The following is a 16,416-nucleotide window of genomic DNA, read 5'->3' as shown; positions in this document are numbered from 1 at the left end:
TTGAGTTCAATGCAAACACTTGCTGCTAAATGTATTTTAGCCCACATGTCATGGTCCATGAAAGCCAAAATGTCACATGAAAACTATCATCAACAAAATTTTAATATGGAGGGGAGGACCCCTGAGATTTAAGGGTCTCTCTCTGGTCCTTTCTGACACAATGTCCTATATTAACAAAACACAAAACTTGGTAGGCAGGCAGCGGTCAAGTCAGCACAACTCTGCTTTACATTGTTTTCAGGCGGAAAAATAATGATTCTAGAGACAGTAAAAATTTCCTCAGAAATTGTCAGGAAACAGTTTTCCTCTGACAGTTCTCATATTATTTGTGTACATTGCTAGATAGCTAAACGACAACTCAATAGGTTAGGTCAATATACAGCCATCAGTAACAACACCACTGATGTGTCATCCCAGCTTAAGCTATTATTAACACAAATGTTTTCCTTAGATGGGATGCAGGTTCCTTTGTCTAGGAGGAATCCTGAGTAAGGTTTTTATCTCTGTGAAGTGCAGCATGTCACACGCAGAGGCTCAGTTCACATCTGTGTGAAGGGACTGCATGAAGGCTGCAGGGTGGATTCTCCAGGAGAAACAATAACGGTCTGTGGATCAGACCCATAGCAAAAGTGGTTCTTGCATGAGAAAGTTTAAATACAGAACTGGACAGAAAAACAATCCTGCCTTCCCTCCCTGTGAGGTTTTCTTCATCATAGATGAAACCAGAGCATTCATATAAGTTACTTTTTGATTTTATTAAAATCACAACATCAGTTTTCCAAATCATCTTTTTTCTTCATTCTAATCCTTCTGGCTAAAAGGTTTTAGGTCTGGCTTTAAACCGTATCCCCATCCCCACCACACCTTCCCTAAAGAAGGTGGAAGATTCTCCATGAAAAAAAGAACCCAAACCAAACCCTTCTCCAGTGGACAAAAATTTTGTTTGTTGAAGAGACCAACTTTCCATTGAAAAACAGTTTCAACAGAAATTAATCAGAATTTAGTTATCTATAATGCATCCCAGATGGAAAAGTTGGGAAGTAAAAGAAGTGATATTCAGGGAAGTCACTACTTTCCTAATGATTGTACAAAGATCAGTTCACAGTGGAATTAGTGATAAAATGCAGGGGGGACATCCAGAATACCATTCCTAGGATGGCACGCATCTCATTATGAAGAGCTTTAGGGGGCAGGAACTCCTTTACTTTGAGAGGAGACATTTTCACTCTCACTTGAGAGCATTCAACCATTCCTGCTGTAAATTTGAAGATGAAACAAGGAAACTGACAGCACTCTCAACATTCAATACAGTCCCCACATACCAGAGTTAGTGCACCAACTGCAATGCAAAAATGCGCATGGCCTCCAAAAGAAAAGCACACACTTAGAGGACCATTGCAGCCATCCCAGACACTGCCCGAGATACAGATACAAAATACAATCAATGTTGTCAAATGACTTTCCAAAAGGGCATAAACTGAGTACCATGAGTGTGCCAGCAACGTAATCTGGTCGATCCAAGGATAAAAGGAGGCAGTGCAGACGTTCATGCACAACAGTAAGGAATTATGACCTAATTTCAGAGAATGGTTATAGCCTGACTTGTACAGCCAAAGGTCTTCTGTTCCTGACACTCCCTGGAAGGGAGTGAATGCTCCTTTATTGGCAATGAGCTGCTGCTAGCTAGGACAAAGGGGGCATTCATCTGCGACTCTCTCACAACTGTGAAAGAAAGCGGCGTTAACTATTTCAGACATCGAATAATCTTGCTGAGTCTGCCTAAAAGTTTTTTCTTCTCTTAGAAGGTGTCCAGGAATGTCCCAGTACCATGAAACCAACTGATTCACAGATTCTTTGGTTGCTGAAGGTGACAGCGGTTGGTTATTTTTTGGTTTTCTGGTTCTTTCAAATAAAAGTGATAAAAAGAATAACAAACTCTACCTGTAACTCATTAAGTTATACAGGATATGTATTGCTGTGGCTTTTATATTGAGACTGTAGCTGTCACCTGCTATCATCTACTCAAGCCCATGGCAGTCAGTCTCAGCATTTCTTTCTCATTTCTATAATTTGGTTCCAAGTCTCATCCTCATTATTTCAAACAGCATTCACAGAATTTTCTCCCAAAGTATTAAGGCTATCGTCCTTTATAACTCCAAAACCCAGAGTTGCTCTATACAATTACTTCATCTATTTTTTCACAATAAAAACTCTTTCTACATGTGGCTGAGTCATACAAACCATTACTTTGTGACTTTTTTTTGTCAACTGCTCTATACATTATTCATGTATACATATTTATTATTGCCAAACCAGCTCTAGAAAGAGTGAAACAAGGTGCACTAAGTAGTTATATTGTACCTTTTATTTTTATAAAACAAAATAATTTGTGAGTATATTGCTTTTTTAATCCAAGATGCTGTGTTCATTTTAGGGGCAGTGTATTCTTGTTATAAAGGACTTTAATAAATGCATTGCCCTTAGGAGGCTGGAAGACTAGCATATCTCCCAATGGCTATTCTAAAGGTAGGGGAAAAGTATTCCAGAGTATGATGCAGTCCATGTAGCTAAGGGTGGGCAAGTGATCACCCTAAGCCTAAATCCCACAGTCCTTTTTGGGCACATAATTTTGTCAAACCATTATTTTGCTCTAAGTGCTATGGACACGTTTTTGCAAAAACATGATGGTACGTTATACCAGGATAAGCTAAGTTAACAATAATTACTTTGACATCTTCAACAGTCTTTTTATCATCTTACTACTAATTTAATACCAATTTGCATCCAAGGTTATTAACATGGTTCTAATAGTACATATATTGGTCACATAAGCAGCATTTTACGGCACAGAATCACCGAATGGTAGGGGTTGGAAGGGACCTCTGGAGATCATCTCATCCAACCCCCCTGCTTGAGCAGGCACACCTAGAGCAGGGGGCACAGGAACGCATCCAGGTGGGTTTTGGATGTCTCTAGGGAAAGAGACCCCACAGCCTCTCTGGGCAGCCTGTGCCACTGCTCTGTCACCCTCACAGGAAAGAAGTTTTTTTCTCATGTTTAGGTGGAACTTCCTGTGCTCCAGCTTGTGACCATTGCCCCTTGTCCGGTCATTGGGCACCACTGAAGAGTCCAGTCCCATCCTCTTGAAACCCACCCTTCAGATATTTATAAGCACTGATGAGATCCCCCCTCAGGCTTCTCTTCTCCGGGCTGAACAAACCCAGGTCTCTCAGCCTTTCCTCATAAGGGAGATGCTCCAGCCCCCTGATCATCTTAGTAGCTCTCTGCTGGACTTGGTTGAGCAGTTCCCTGTGCTTCTTAATCTGGGGGGCCCAAAACTGGACGCAGTACTACAGATGCATAGGGCCCCTACTTCATTCAGCAGCGGGCCCACAGTCTCCCCAGTCTTCCTTTTACTGCTGACGTATTTGAAGAAGCCCTTCTTGTCCAGTTTAGAATAGATTAGGAAAAGACAATTTACCTCTTTGGTATTATTTAAATATAGCACTATTTTCCTTGGGGAGAGCAAGATGAGTCCTTAACTTCTTATGGTACACACAGTATGGAAAAAAATTAACATCATTTATTTAATCTCTATGAATAACTACTGTTAAAACATGCATTAACTGCTACTAGAAACTGTATCATACAGTACTTATGATACCGCGAATTAACTTTTCTCCATTAGCACCATATGTCCTCAGTTTTCATGCTGTTTCTGTCCTTACCTTTACCCTATCTCATAGCAAGTTCTAAACAGAAGACAGGCAACTTAGAATAAGGAGTAAAGACGTTTCAAGTTTCTGTAAAATAGGAAGAGGCCACTTATAAATCCCAAGATTCTAAAGAAATGCCAATCCAATGCCTATCTATTCACAGAAAGGGAGAAGTCTGTGAAAGTCACCTAGTGATCAGATCCAAATACAGACATTTATAGCAAATCAATTTTAATTCACTATTACATAACCTTGTACATGTCTCAGATAAATTGGAAGTTGTCACTTTGTCTTATAATACAGTACAAACAGCTCAAAGGTACTTTTCCACAATAGTTTTGTTCTGGGTTTGCATGGCGAGGTTTTGGTAGCAGTGGGGCTACAGGGACAGCTTCTGTGAGAGGGTGCCAGAAGCTTCCACCGCATCCGACAAAGCCAGTGCCAGCCAGCTCCAAGAGGGACCTGCTTCTGGCCAAGGCTGAGCGCATCAGCAACAGTGGTAGCACCTCTGGAATAACATGTTTAAGGGGAAAAGCTGCTGCACGAGAGCAGCTGGAGAAGATGAGTGAGAATATGTGAAACAGCCCTGCAGACACCAAAAGCAGTGACCCAACGCTGGAGCAGGGGAAGAGAGTGAGGAGCCCTGCCCCTGAGGAAGAAGGAGCAGCAGAGACAACGTGTGATGAACTGAAGGCAACCCCCTTCCCCCATCCCCCTGAACCGCTGGAGGGAAAGAGGTAGAGAAAATCAGGAGTGAAGATGAGCCTGGGAAGAAGGGAGGGGTGGGAGGAAGGTGTTTTAAGATTCGGTTTTGTTTCTCATTACTGTGCTGGTTTTGGGCAGCACAATTACTCAACTCTGATTTGATTGGTAATAAATTAAACTAATTTCCCTGAGTCAAGTCTGTTTTGCCCATGACAACAAGTGCTGAGTGATCTCTCCCTGTCCCTGTCTCAACCCCTGAGCCTTTTGTTTTACTTTCTCTCCCCTGCCCAGCTGAGTAGGGCAGCGACAGAGCAGCTTTGGTGGCACATGGCATCCAACCAGGGTCAACCCACCACAAAAATCTTCAAGAGTTCATTTTACCTTTTCACTTTTATATGTTTTGATTAAATGCTTATGATGTCCCTGTAATTTATAGAACTTTTATTTACCCTGTAACCACACTTGTGTTCATCTATTGTTTCAGTGTACACAATTCAGCAATGCAGGGTTTATTGACTAAAATGCCAGTTGTTTGCTGGAACCCAGACGGTCTTTCAGGTCAATAAGAGAGTTGGTACACTGAAGTAATAAAATGATGCTAGAGTTGTTTTCCGTACTGTATGTGCCAGGAAAATACACAGATTAATTAACCTCATGACACAGTAATTATGCAGAAAATGTAGTATGTAAAGGAGACGTTTCCAGTTCAAAACAGTTGCACAGGCAAATATGCTGAGAAGCCTCTAAAACACCTCATCATGCCACAGCTGGATTAACAATTTATAATTAAACTCTCCAATAAAGTTTATCTAAATATTGTATATATAAGAAGTGTGGACTAATGTGAGGTGAACAGGTTGAGAAGAGAGCTGGGAGAAAAAAGGATACTTTTCAAAAAAGAGCAAATATTTGAAAGCGTAATATTTTACTGCAAAAAATAACTGATTGATTACAAGATTGGCAGAAACATACTTGTAAATTTTAAATATACCGAGGCTATCTAGTTTTACTACTGTCATTGTATGTTACATAATGCAGGATATAAAAGTGTATTCAAGTACTTCATGAAACACTGATGAGTTGAAAGTTCAGAGCACTAAGACATCATCTGATTTTCAGTCTTGTCAAGCTCCCAGTCAGCATCAAATCAGGTCAACATAAATTGGGTCTAAATAACACCCATTCACTTTATTTTGTCTATTTATGATCAGTATTTCCTCACTGGAAATATTGGGAGAAATTTCAAAATGGAATTGGAATTTTCTATTCCTAAGAGCAAAGTGGCTTCAGAAAGCACCTTGGGTAACTTACTGGCTGCAAATGTCACTTTGAGGAAGGTCCAAGAAAACATTTCCTTAAACCTGTCGTTTACACCTTATTTTGATCTACTTCACACCCACTTTGCACATTTCTTAACCAAACTATTTGATACTTCAGGTGTAACTGCCCTTCTAGAGAAAGCACTTTTGTATCTATAGTTTATCAACATTTCTGAAGTCCAATTTATTATCCTAGTTATATTATTAGTACCATGACAGCTTAACCCTGCAGTTCATTACTAACCAAAACCAGTTCTATGAAGTAAACCTGTATAATTTAATGAAAATATCAGGTGTTTCTTCTCCTTTCTAGACTTAAGTTAAATTACTATAGCCTTTGTGGTGATGGGTTATTTTCTAAACATAAGCATACTGGTAGTCAATTCACTTGAATTGGAAAACTTATTGGACACACATTTTTTCCTGCTTCTGTTTAGGTACATCTAAAATGTCTCCATAGTGCTAACAAGGTAACAGAAAATTAATTTCCTGCAGCCATCATCTTCTGCTTCTAGATCTTTAAGCAGAAGTTAAACATGGGACATTTTATTTGCAGTTTGGGGCCATACAGACAGTGAAAATGCGTATTTTCACATTGATTCCTAAAGTCTTACTTGAGTATAATGGGAGGATGTGGGCATCATAGAAACATAGGATGGTTTGGGTTGGAAAGGGTCTGTAGAGGTCAGCTAGTCCAACCACCCTGCAGTGAGCAGGGACATCTTCAACTAGATCAGGTTGCTCAGAGCCCCGTCCAACCTGACCTTGAATGTTTCTAGGGATGGGGCATCTACCACCTTTCTGGGCAACCTGTGCCAGTGTTTCACCACTCTCACTGTAAAAAATTCTTTCCTTATATCCAGTCTAAATCTACCCTCCTTTAGTTTGAAACCATTACCCCTTGTCCTGTCACAACAGGCCTTGCTAAAGAGGTTGCCCCCATCTTTCCTATAGTCCCCCTTTAAGTACTGGGAGGCCACAATAAGGTCTCCTCTCAGCCTTCTCTTCTCCAGGCTGAACAACCCCAACTCTTTCAAACTATTCTTGCAGGAGAGGTGCCCAGCCCTTGGATCATTTTTTGGCCCTCCTCTGGACCTGCTCCAACAGGTCCACATCCTTTCTGTGCTGAAGGCTCCAGAGCTGGACACAGCACTCCAGGTGGGGTCTCACCAGAGCAGAGCAGAGGGGCAGAAGCACCTCCCCTGACCTGCTGGCCACGCTTCTTTTGATGCAGCCCAGGATACGGTTGGCCTTCTGGGCTGCAAGCGCACACTGTAGGGTCATGTCCAGCTTTTCATCCACCAGTAGCCCCAAGTCCTTCTTCGCAGGGCTGCTCTCAATCCCTTCATCCCCCAGCCTGTATTGATATTGGGGGTTGCTCTGACCCGGGTGCAGGATATTGCACTTGGCCTTGTTAAACCTCATGAGGTTCTCACAGGCCCACCTCTCCAGCTTGTCCAGGTCTCTCTTGATGACATCCCATCCTTCTGGTGTGTCAACTGCACCGCTCAGTTTGGTGTCATCTGCAAACATGTTGAGGGTGCTCTTGATCCCACTGTCTATGTCACCGATGAAGATATTAAATGGTACTGGTCCCAGTGTGGACCCTTGAGGGACACCACTCATGATCAATCTCCATGTGGACATCGAGCCATTGACCACTACCCCCTGGATGCGACCATCCAGCCAGGTCCTTATCCACTGAACAGTCCACCCATCAAATCCATATCTCTCCAGTTTAGAGAGAAGGATGTTGTGGGGAACTGTGTCAAGGGCCTTACAGAAGTCCAGATAGATGACATCCATAGCTCTTCCCTTGTCCACTGATCTAATCACTCCATCATAGAAGGCCACTAGGTTGGTCAGGCAGGACTTGCCCTTGGTGAAGCCATGCTGGCTGCCTCGGATCACCTCCCTGTCCTCCATGTGCCGTAGCATAGCTTCTAGGAGGATCTGTTCCATGATCTTCCCAGGCACAGAGGTGAGGCTGACAGGACGGTAGTTCCCTGGGTCCTCCTTTCTACCCTTTTTAAAGATGGGCACGGTGTTTCCCTTCTTCCAGTCCCCAGGGACTTCACCTGACTGCCACGACTTTTCAAATATAATGGAGAGTGGCTCAGCAACTACACCAGCCAATTCCCTCAGGACTCTGGGGTGCATCTCATCAGGTCCCATAGACCTGTGTATATCCAGGTTTCTCAGGTGGTCACGAACCTGATCTTCCCTTACAGTGGGAGGGGCTTTTTTCCCCTGGTCTCCATCCTGCAGTCCGTCGGCTTGGGAGGGGTGAGGAGAGAGTTTACCAGTGAAGACTAAGGCAAAAAGTCTCAGTCGTCATCATCATCATCACACACAAAATAAAAATTAAAAAAAAAACCAAACCCAAAAAACCACCAAAACCAAATAGGCCAAGGTCATAAAAGTCTGATCTGAAGATCAACAACTTTGCAGAATAACTTCTTATTTTACCATCTCATGTAATGGTTCTGAGGCATGACTTTCCCCACCCTTGTAGGAATGGAGCAGGAAATGAGTTGTATGATAATCCTAAATTAACTGTGGAGACCCCCTTGGCAGTATTGTTCAGAAACTGCTGTGCTATTTGGAATGAGACAAAGAAAGAGGGTACAAAATCCAGTATTTCCAAGCAAATCAGCCTGTATTCAAAATTTCCAAGCAAAAAAAAAGACTACCTGGGAAAATAATTCTCAAGCAATTCCCAAGAATCCTAAGCAATTCAGGTAACTAAACATTATACTGAATTTTATGAAGAGAATGATGTTCCTGCTTTAGGCTTTTTGATCTTACATTTCCATCTCACTACTTCCTTGCAAAATGTCTAGAACTTGCAGTGGCCTACTAGAAGCTAAAAGCTGCTACGAAAGTCCTACTTTAAGTCACAGAAAACAATGTTCACAGAGCTCAGGGTGTTTCACTTATTTTGCTAAATGTAAAAAACTGTCAGAGGTGCTTGTTAATGTGAGACGATAATAATGGAAACTCACATATAAACATACCTTTCAGACAACTTTTCACTTTGTGGCCTTATTAAAACAATGTTAGGTACTACTATTACTAGTAAAGAGTTGCAAAGACTGAGGGGTGGGTAAACCCCTGTCTGCTGGCTCCGTGTAGCAGTTCTGAGATTTAACTGCCAAATTTTCAAGGGTTAGAAGAAGCAAACTTATTTTGCATATTCATCAATAAATTCTAATGTAACATAGGCTACTTTCACTGTATCCTTAAAATAGGGGATTTTCCAAAGGTTTCATCAACGTTAATTCCCATTCACTCATTTCCATAGAGCATGAAAACTCCATAGTGAGTCAGAGGAAGCTGGCTGTATAGTTCACCACCTTGTTCCCAATGGCACAAGACAAAGTTGTGAAAGTTTTTGAACCTAAATTCTACACGTTATTGAGTTATTTTTATTTATAATCTCACTTGTAATTGGCTCTAGTCTTTCTGTTTCTTTCTTCACTTAACATAGGTAGTTAGGTAATTCTGAAAACTTGCATTTCTGTTAAGCCTTTTTAAAGATGAGACTATTGATGAGAACACAATGTTTGAGACAAGATTATACATGTATTAAATATAATAGTAATTTGAACATATTGTAATGACAGGTAACACCAGATGGTGCAGTTACAAGTACTATTACTAGTTCATTTTCAGTTATGAATTATTTACTTTAACAAAATAAAATGTAATTGTTTGTTTTGCAGTCCAGATTCTACTGGTAGCTTGTTTCAAAAGAAAATTAGAGAGTTCTCTGATTTTTTTGTCACTACCATTTTAGTGGGTGCAGTCTTGGTATGGACTTACATACTGCCCACCCACCACCTGCCCCAAGGCAATAAACTAATGTTTGTACTATACTTTTCATTTAGAAAAGAAAAAAGTTATGCCTGCATTCTGTTGATGAACATCTGTTCAAGACAGTTTTATGCAAATTCATGTTTCTTGTTTAATTTGCTGGGTGGGCTCAACATCACTGAATTCTCTACCCATGGGAATACTATACCTATTGATATTCAGAGAGGGTCTCATTGTTCACCCCTCACCCCATTCAGCATATCTAAATACCATGAGTTTTCTTCAACCACTGCCACACCTGTAGGTGCAATGAATGAGAATAAGCAATACCCTCTGTAAGAATGGCATTGATTATTTCTATAAATCAGATGTAGGAATACAAAACAGTACCCATTTTGGAAAGAAGGGGCTTTACAAACATAAAACTTGAAAGATTTAGGTTCGAAGTGCCTGACACTTTTTCCTAATACTTATCTTTAAAGAATGCTTAAAATTAGAGCAATCACTTTAAAACATTAAAATTTTTTTTGTCCTTTCTTACAACAGTAATTATTTTTAGTAATAGATTTTTCAGAAGACCATTCAAGATAAACTACTGAATTTTTCATCATTGCTGTAAGGTGAAGGCAGATGTGTTGGGGTTTTAGGTTTTTTGTTTGTTGTGGTTTTTGTTTTGGATTTTTTTTTTAACCTGATGAGAAAACTAAGATGGCAGGGTCACCAGCTCAATATGACATCCAGCAGCAGATGAACTGGAAATTTCAAAATCTCATTAACTTAGTTTAAGGTTGTAGGTACCACTCAGCTGACATAAGACAGTCAAAATTGCAGACTGCTTTTAAAGAACTCAGTGCAACTTTCCAAGGTCAGATGAGTCAAGACAGAACAAAAATGAGAATTCTTAAGTTTCCTCCGCTGTGGCATGTTTTATAATTACTGATAGACTAGCCATAACCATACAAGGAACTCTAATTTCTGTACAATTGTAAAATAATACATTTTGCAGAGACACAAAGTCCACCTGCTCTTCTTTTAGCTGGAATTTTCCAACCTACTCTTGTGCATTCAGCAAAACCTGATTTCCTATTTTAACAAGGCAATGGACAACACCCACCTACCCGATAGGAGGATTTGCTCAAGCATTCAAAGTAGTAAAGAGCTAACACATAGTTTTCAACCACAATCCAGATACAGGTATAACAGTCTGGACCCAATTTCCAGTTACCAAAAGTAAACTAGTAAGATATAGGACATAATAGTGCATGCACTAAACCAGGATTGAAGATATTTAAATTTGTTTCCTGATGCTGTCAGAAGTCTTGCATATGACCTTGAGAAGTTCATGTCTCTGGAATTTACATCTGTGGACTCCACACAATAATGATTCCTGTCTTTTCTACATATATTGTAAACTTTTCAATCAGGGTCTCCTTATTACAGCAAAAATCCCCAATTAAGTATCAAACCCATCATTGTTCTCTGAGTTTCTACAATATATAAATAGCCTAAGAATAATTTGAGTCTTCCAAATCATGCAAGTCAATGTCAGGAGACATTCTATCTCGTTAAAGAGAATGTCAGGAGCCTCTTCATCCCACTTATTCTGCAATTGGTGAACATTCATCCACCTCACTGTGGGTAGAAACACCTCTCACTTTCGGAAGATATGATATTTTTATGCACACACTTATATGCAGCTGTTATTAAGAATGCAGTCACATCATTTTTTATTCTAATAGTGGGAGTACATAATCAGTTCAAGTGCTGCACTAGTAAGGAGAATTCAAGACAAATTATAAGTCATAGATAATTACTATTAATAGAAAATATGCCTCAAGGAGAATGGAGTTATTAGATAAACATCATTGCAGTGCTTAGTAGCTCAGGAGTGGATAAAAGAAAGGAGAATTAGTTGCTTTGGGATTCCTCCACCCTGTAGTAGTTGGTAAAGGGATTTTTTTTTCTTTTTTTTAAAGAATCTTTTCGGGCACATAAATGCTGATTTCATTTCAGAAGAGGCGTGAAAACCTACAGAACAGTGCAATACTTGATACTGTTGCAGGAGATATAATAGCTCCTCAGCCAAAGCGAAGGCTCACTCTTACTCTTGCGCACCTTTCTGCCTCAACCGATTGTGGTTGAACGTCCTTACAGTGATACTGTTGAAAACAGGAATTAGTTATCAAAAACAAGTTTTTGTGTAAATGACCTGGCTGCTTTAGATTTGAATTTGCATAGAAGTGACATAATTTGCTTGCTGCGTTAAGTTTTATGCCATGTACTGGAAGAAATCTTTCTAAGCCTGCCCTCCTTCCTCTCAGCCCTATTTCAATTGGACAGCTGACTGTCGTTCTACCAGATGGCAGATACTTTTCCTTTACTTCAGTACTGAAAAAAAAAAAGGTAAGAAAAAAGCCTAGAAGAAATAGCCTTTCCCCTTGATGAGGAGAGTGTGATTATTGAACCATTGATTTGCTTGATACAATGATTTCATCTTTGATTGACCCACATTTCCGACAAACATTTGGTGGTTGGTTTCCTTCAACAGCTCACCAGGAAGGGTTACTTTCAAAGTCCCATGAAGCAAAGTCATACCAAGCCAACTCACCTGCAGCCCTGAAGTGGCTGGATGCTGTAGTATGCTATAGGAGCACACCTAAGGAGGGAGACAAGAGGCCAGAATGACAATGCTTTTGACAACCTGAAAAAAATAAATCAATAAATAACTAACACACACCCTGAAGTGTCTCAGTGCTAACAAAGAAGAGATTATTAACCTGACACATCAAAAGGCTATAAAGTGAATGTTTCTCTATTATATTGTCCAAACTATTGAAAAATTTGCTTGTTTAAAGACCTTTTACAGAGAGAAAGAGGACAGAGATCGCTGTGATATTACTTTTTCTACACTGAACATATCTGGCTTTATTATGAATCATTCCCCCTTCTGTAAGTAAAAGATAATTTTCCCCAGTTTTTTTTTTTTTTAAAATGACCTGCAGTTGTTTTAGTCTAATCCCTTCATGCTGTTTGAAATCAACATGTTCCCTGTAAACAAGAAAGGTTTTCTTCACTGTGGCCTCTGTGAAGAGGAAAAAAGAAGGCAAAGCAGAAGGGTGAGGACTGAGAAATCTGGATATAGGATTTTCTGGCAGATAGAGAGGAGCTACAGTATGATCTTTTAGTCAGGAGGGTGTCTTTGGTAAGCAGCATCTACCCTGAATTGCTCTGTTTGCTTGTTCAGTTGGAGTAGTGTGGGATTATATACAAAACTTCTAAGCTTAAAAGGAATTCTTATCTTCTTAAGTGCTACTCTTAAAATCCTTCCAGTATTTCTGGCAATCAATAACCTCACACTTTATGAAAATTCTTGATAAATTAGACTGATTTCACACTGCTTTGCAGTCAAGGACTGCAGAAGAGAAACGTTGTCTGGCATTTTTCTAGTCTGTATGCCCATAGGCAAGGTAGGCATATAGAATATTTGCTATGGAAAATTTCCTTGGCTTACAAGTGTTTCACATTTCACAGAAGGCTGATGTATTGCTGATTTAAAAACCCCATTCAGTGCAATTTTTTAAAAGCAGAAGACTGGGTAATTGTGGAAAACTGAGGATTGTATAGGGCATCTAGGAAAAGTAGCATTACAAGTGTTCACGCTTGGAAAAATGAAACCATTGTTGCTTACAACACTGTTGATCTACAGCTCAGAGCGTGATGCAATAAATGCCTGAGAACAGCTATTTTCTACCTGGTCCTCTTTTGAACATTGGTTTTTCTGAAAAATATATGGGGGAGGATGCACCGCCTCCTTGAATCACAAATTGTCTGGTTTTACCCCTGAAATTTCTCATAAACCCTTTGCTCTTCCTTTCCACTCCACCTCCAAAGCTGGACAGGGTGTGTAACCAAGTTGGTTGAGACAGTAGGGAGCTGCTCCCAGTGGGATATTGGCCTGCGCAAGGACATGAGAAGCTAGGGAGGAGCACTCAGGCAATAGCAACACAAAAGCCGGCATAAGCACTGTCTTCTCTATGTTTTGTGAGTGAAAAACAGTCCCCATGGGAGTTATACCATAAATCGCAATCCATGTAGCTGCTTGTTTGAGTCTGTCACATTATATGTGATGCCCCAGACACAGTTCTGTGGCTTTTTTATCAACACAAGCTCACAGACGCGTAGCTCCCCCATTGTATTAAACAGCAGCGCCAAATTTGGCACAGTTTGATCACCCTCTGTGTAAAGACATGTCTCAGAAGGGACATCTGTGAACTCAAGTGGGAGGCAATGATGGACCTCTCCTGCCAGCTGGCCGAGGGGCAGCATGGATGTCAACTGCGAAACATCTGTTCTTCCACCTGCAAGAGTCATGGTGGAAAGCTGCTTTCAGAGCAGTGGGGGAAGATACAAATGCATATTTTCTAATTATGCAATTGCACTCTCCTGCCTATTTTCCATTTGGGAAAGCAGAGTAAGTTGGCACAACTAGAAGTTTTGCTAACTAATGCAGACGTGGATCAAACTGAAGTCTGCATTACAGAACAGAAGCAATAGTCAAAACAATTCTCAACCTCTACTCACTGTAATGACAAGAGTTATGATGTCTAGTAATTTGATGCAAAGAAACATAGTAGTGTTGAAACAGAGAAGAAATGACATGAGGAAATGTTTAAAGCCAAAGGCTAACTTCCATGATACATAAAGATTTTTCCTTTTGTAAGTCACAGCAGTCAGAAGTGACATGATTTGTCTTTGCCACAATTCACGGAAAAGACAGTTCATGAATTAGGGAACCAGTGGTAGCTTTATTTATTGGAGGTATACCAGTGCAGCCCTGGGGCGTACACCCCTGTTTGTTGTCTTCATTGGCCAAATACCTGGGCAGAAGCTTCATGGTGCTCTGCACAGTTCCACTCCTAAATCCTTGATAGCTTGACTTCTGCATAATGACACTGGCTAGGTACACAAATAGATACTTAAAGTAGAACATATAACAGCTGGTTTTGGTCCTTGTAGGATGGGTGTTCTCCACCAAAATACAGGGCACTGAGAACCCCTTATTGCAGTTTTGGACCCTGAAATAATTCTATATATGAAATATAAAGTATAAAGGTGTGACAACAAAAACTGAGTGACTTCAGCAAGCCTTCTTGGTCATAATACTGCATTCAGATTCATTGTCTGAATAGCGTCTTGAAAGTCTCAGTTGGTCATTCCTAAAAGCCTTTATAGGAAGAAAGATGCCATATTAAGAACAGTCATGCAGTAATAAATTACCTCCTTCACCCTGTTAGTATTTGAAAAAACAGGTTCTAACTTAGTTAGAACTAACTATATTTAGACTGGATATAAGGAAAAAAAAAAATTAAAATGAGGGTGGTGAAACACTGGCACAGGTTGCCCAGGGAGGTGGTAGATGCCCCATCCCTAGAAACATTCAAGGTCAGGCTGGACGGGGGTCTGAGTGACCTGACCTAGTTGAAGATGTCCCTGCTCATTGCAGGGGGTTTGGACTAGATGACTTCTAATGGTTCCTTCAAACCTAAACCATTCTATGATTCTAAGTGGTGCTTTTCAAGGAAAGGAAAAGTTTTGAGATAGAAACTTGGGCAAATAAAATACAAAAGGAAAGCACAAAGCTCCTTCTGCTAGTGTTCTGGTCATAGCTAGTAAGTCAAAAACCTGAACAATGTGCACATATACAGAAAGTGGAAGGACCTATGTAAAAAAAGCGAGGTGGAAATCATCAGATGCTGGCTCAATATTTCTGAATGACCCCCTCACAGGGTATCCACAGTCAAATCTGTCTTTGGAGCTGAGCTTGTCAAAAGCTCTCAGAACCAGATTTTCAGGCTCTCACTGTTGATGTTTGGGGCTGTGTTTCCAAGGGAGGACAGCTGACAATGAAGTGCTGTCATTAAGACCATAATACTAAACTTTTCTTTCAGGAAACAAACAAGCAATGTAACATATAAAAATAGTTACAGATATTCAGGATTGTTTTGTTGTCGCTTTATGTTTATTTTGTTGGCTTTCTTAAAGATGGGAATATCTCTTCCAAAACAAATGTTTGAAAATTGTCCTCACAAGGCTGACTAAAATTGGAATGAATAGAACTAGAATAAACACAATTTCATATTAGTTTTCATCTGTTATTATTTTCAGCTCTCCTTTTAACTGTGAATGATCATGAACAAAATTTGTTTCTCTTACTAATGATACAGCCCTCTTACTCTTTCATGTGGGATCGCTCAGATTGAAACACACTAATGAGCCTTTCAGAGCTGAGTTCCCATTTCCCATTTTGAGTAGTGCTTCAGAAAGCAAGGGAAGAAGCTTTAGAAATGAACCCAGGGCAGGTCCAAGGGATGATCCACAAGATGCACCCGCCACTTCAAATCAAGCAGACTGGGGTGATGGAAGGAGTCAGAGCTACCTGCACCCAGCAACATTCCAGCAGTACTTAACTATTAGTTTTTCAAAGGTGTACAGCACTCCTTAATTTATACCAAACCAAGGAGGTGATGAGCGGTACAGGTCCATGCTACACCTAAGTAATTCAGCTGTGAACCCAGCACTTCTAACAGGCTAAGAAGCAGGGAGATGCTATGAATGGCCAAGAGCGAGCCTACAGGAGTTCACAGTAATAATAAAGCTCTCTATTTCAAAAACAAAACAAAACCAAAACAGTCAGGGAGACATTTTATTATTCCATAATAGGTTTTTGGTCAAGAAAATAAAAGTTGGAAATACAATGCCTTGCTTTCAGTAGTGTCTTAAGCCAGCAAGATCAGATGTATTAATAAGAAGAGCCTAGGCAAGCTTAACTCAAAGTTATAAATAAAATAAAAACCTGCAAA

This window comes from Phalacrocorax carbo, chromosome 8 (genome assembly GCF_963921805.1).
Source record: "Phalacrocorax carbo chromosome 8, bPhaCar2.1, whole genome shotgun sequence".
NCBI classification, from domain to species: Eukaryota; Metazoa; Chordata; class Aves; order Suliformes; family Phalacrocoracidae; genus Phalacrocorax; species Phalacrocorax carbo.
The sequence above is the reverse complement of the archived record's forward strand: the minus strand, read 5'-3'. Positions refer to the sequence as shown.